We start from the raw sequence: 3,011 nt of genomic DNA on the forward strand, positions 1-3,011 counted from the left end.
TCTCTAAGAGCCTTGATTGGTATCTGGCTCTCAGAAGAGTTTCTTATGGGTCCACACCCCAAAACCTGCTCATTCCTGGGAGATATCAGGAAGTTATGCCTGAGGTCTAATTTTCAGACAAGCAACAGAACATAAGGTTGCACACACCACCTTTGCTAAAGAGAAAATAACACTTATTCAAAGAAGCCAATGAAATATACACTCAGAGAAGGTGACAGGCCAGACGGAATTATGAGACCCGCAGAGGTACAAAAGAGCAGAGAAGTAAAATGTATTATGAAGGAGTTTTCTTGGTGCTTTGCTGATCTACTGACTTATTTTTCTTTTAGAGCAGTTTTGTGGGTAACTATTTATTTTCATGACTACTTTAATTAATTGGAGAAACAGGTTCACTTTGTTGTGATAAGGTTTGTATTTAAAAAGCAAGGAAGAAAGTAGAAACCAATACAGTTCCTGTGAGTTCCTCCGAATGACCTGAAAGATTGTGTAATTCTCCTTAATAGAGTTCCCAGGGATATCGTTTGGGGTGAGGCATTTGCTCTGGAAAAGAATGGTTTAAGTAGTTCCTATTATGGTTTCTAAATAAAGAGCCAAGCCCTGAACTGACCCCTGAACTAATGTGAAGGAAAGCTCTGGCATTCAAAATGGCTGCAGTGTTTTGGCCCACACCTCTCTTCACTGGTCCGGGTCCATAACCTTCCAGCTGCTCTGAACCTGAGCCGGAGTTGTTTGCTACTACTTACCTATTCATTTGCACCTATTGTCCACTGCCAGAAGATACACCTCCAAAGTCAGTTCCTCTTGTGAAAATTTGACTAACAAGCAGTGGCATATTAGAGTTTCAGAGCTGACACCCACCTCACAACACCAACTCCAGTCTCTCCTTCTTATAGGTGCAGAGAAGAAAAGTGACTCAATGTGGCTCATGTAACCAGCCTGTGGCAGAACCTGGAGTCAATCCCAAGTCTATAACCACTTCTAGCACTTCCCATGCCACCTCTTTATTCTGCCTTCTCCTTGGAGATGAGCTGACTTTGGAATTAACCATAAACTAATTACCTGCCATAAACCCTCAGCAGCTTACACTTGAGTTCTCTGTTCCTAACCAACCCAAGCTATGGTGTTGGCACAGAATTCTGTTCCTAGGGCTATGCCAGTTCAGAGATACACATAGCACTCAAAAATCATGGTCTAGAAGACTACAATGCAAGCCTGGCAATTCTGGAGCAGGTATATGAATGGAGCCAGCCTGCCATACTAGGTTCTATGGGATACTGGGAGCACATGCCCATAATGCAGGTAAGCTAATACTTACCTCCAATAGCCAGGAGCCTTTGGGATTGAGGACCCAGTGTTGCCAGTCATATCTATTTTTAAGAGATGTTAGAATTTTGTTTGTTTATGTGTGAAATCACTTGCATTTTAAATATTGGCTCATATTTTCAAATGTCTTTTAAAACACTGGCAGGCTAAACAAGATCCAGCCCATGGGCTGCCAATTCATCCTCTGTAGCATAGCAACAGTGAGGGATGAATGCTAAAGCCAGGCAGACCAGTGCAAATCCTGGCTCAGACCATTGGTATAGCTTTGGGCAAGGGAATCTCCCAGCCTTCCTACCTCCTAAGCACTAATGGTCCAATCTCATAGCATTCTTGGGAAGACTGAAGTAATATAGGTGAAGCACTTAGTGTGCTGCCAGTTACATCAGTACGCAAGAAAAGTTAGCCCTGCCATTATAATAACCGAAATCATAAAGACCTAAATGCCCTTAGTCAGAGCACCACCCAGAAAGCTCTCTAAAGCAAAACCAGTACTCCTCTGCTAAAAGCCCTCTGTCCCTCTCAGCTAATTTCTGAACCAGTTTCTTCCATGGCTTTGTGATCCCTGCTGGGAATTCAATGTTAAAGTAACATAGCAGCTTGTCATGTACTTCCCTGTGGCATTTCTCTGTGGGGAAACAGAGACAAACAGAAAGAATGGATGACGCAGGCTGCTCAAACCTCTCTGGAGAGGCTTGGAGGATGCACGGACTGAGGAAAGCACAGCTTCAGCCAGGAGGCCCCAGGGTGTTTGTTCCAAGAGATAAACATCCTTCCAGGAACCGCTTAGATCATCTGATATAAAAAAATGGCCTCTGACCCAAGGCAGTTTTGTTCTGTTCTTTCTCAGCCAGTCAAGTGTAAGTGAAGAATGTGGCTGAGATTGGGATCTGGCCTGGAGTGCCTCATAGGGAGACACAACAGTTTAAATGCGGCTGAATATTCTTTGGAATGCTGCCCGACTGGTGCTTCAGGTGTTACTTAAATTCTTAGCAAAGACAAAAGGAATTGAAAACAAGGGATACTAAACTGACTATTATGCTGTAGGGGCCTAGGGAAAGCTTCCCCTCCCCCTCTAAAATTTCACTGAGGGCCGGGGGCAGTGGCTCACACCTGTAATCCCAGCACTGTGGGAGGCCGAGGAGGGCAGATCACCATGAATATTCAGTGCGAATATTCATGTGAGGAGTTTGAGACCAGCCTGACCAACATGGTGAAACCCTGTCTCTTCTAAAAATACAAAAATCAGCCGGGCATGCTACTCGTGAGGCTGAGGCAGGAGAATCTCTTGAACCGGGGAGGCAGAGGTTGCAGTGAGCTGAGATCACGCCACTACTCCAGCCTGGGTGACAGAGTGAGACTCTGTCTAAAAAAAATTCATGGAAAAATCAACTCATAAAAGGCAGATTGATTGAAGAAAAGGCATACAAATTTATTAACATGCACACAGAATGAATCACCAAGTGATTACCCCACCCCACCAGGATTCAGAAACTTATGCAACATCCTGGAAAATAGGTTATGGGTTGGTAGAGAAGAGAAATTCTATTATGGGAATTGCTGGAGAGAATGAATGGTTCAAGGAACAGAGATGAACTTGTATGTTATCTCCTGAAAGGGTCTGTTCAGGATCTCAGGCAGAAAAAGATACTTCTTTTTTCTTCTTTTTAGTAGAGATGGGGTTTCACCAT

The sequence above is a fragment of the Rhinopithecus bieti genome, unplaced genomic scaffold (genome assembly GCF_001698545.2).
Source record: "Rhinopithecus bieti isolate Rb0 unplaced genomic scaffold, ASM169854v2 scaffold_3040, whole genome shotgun sequence".
Classification (NCBI taxonomy): Eukaryota; Metazoa; Chordata; class Mammalia; order Primates; family Cercopithecidae; genus Rhinopithecus; species Rhinopithecus bieti.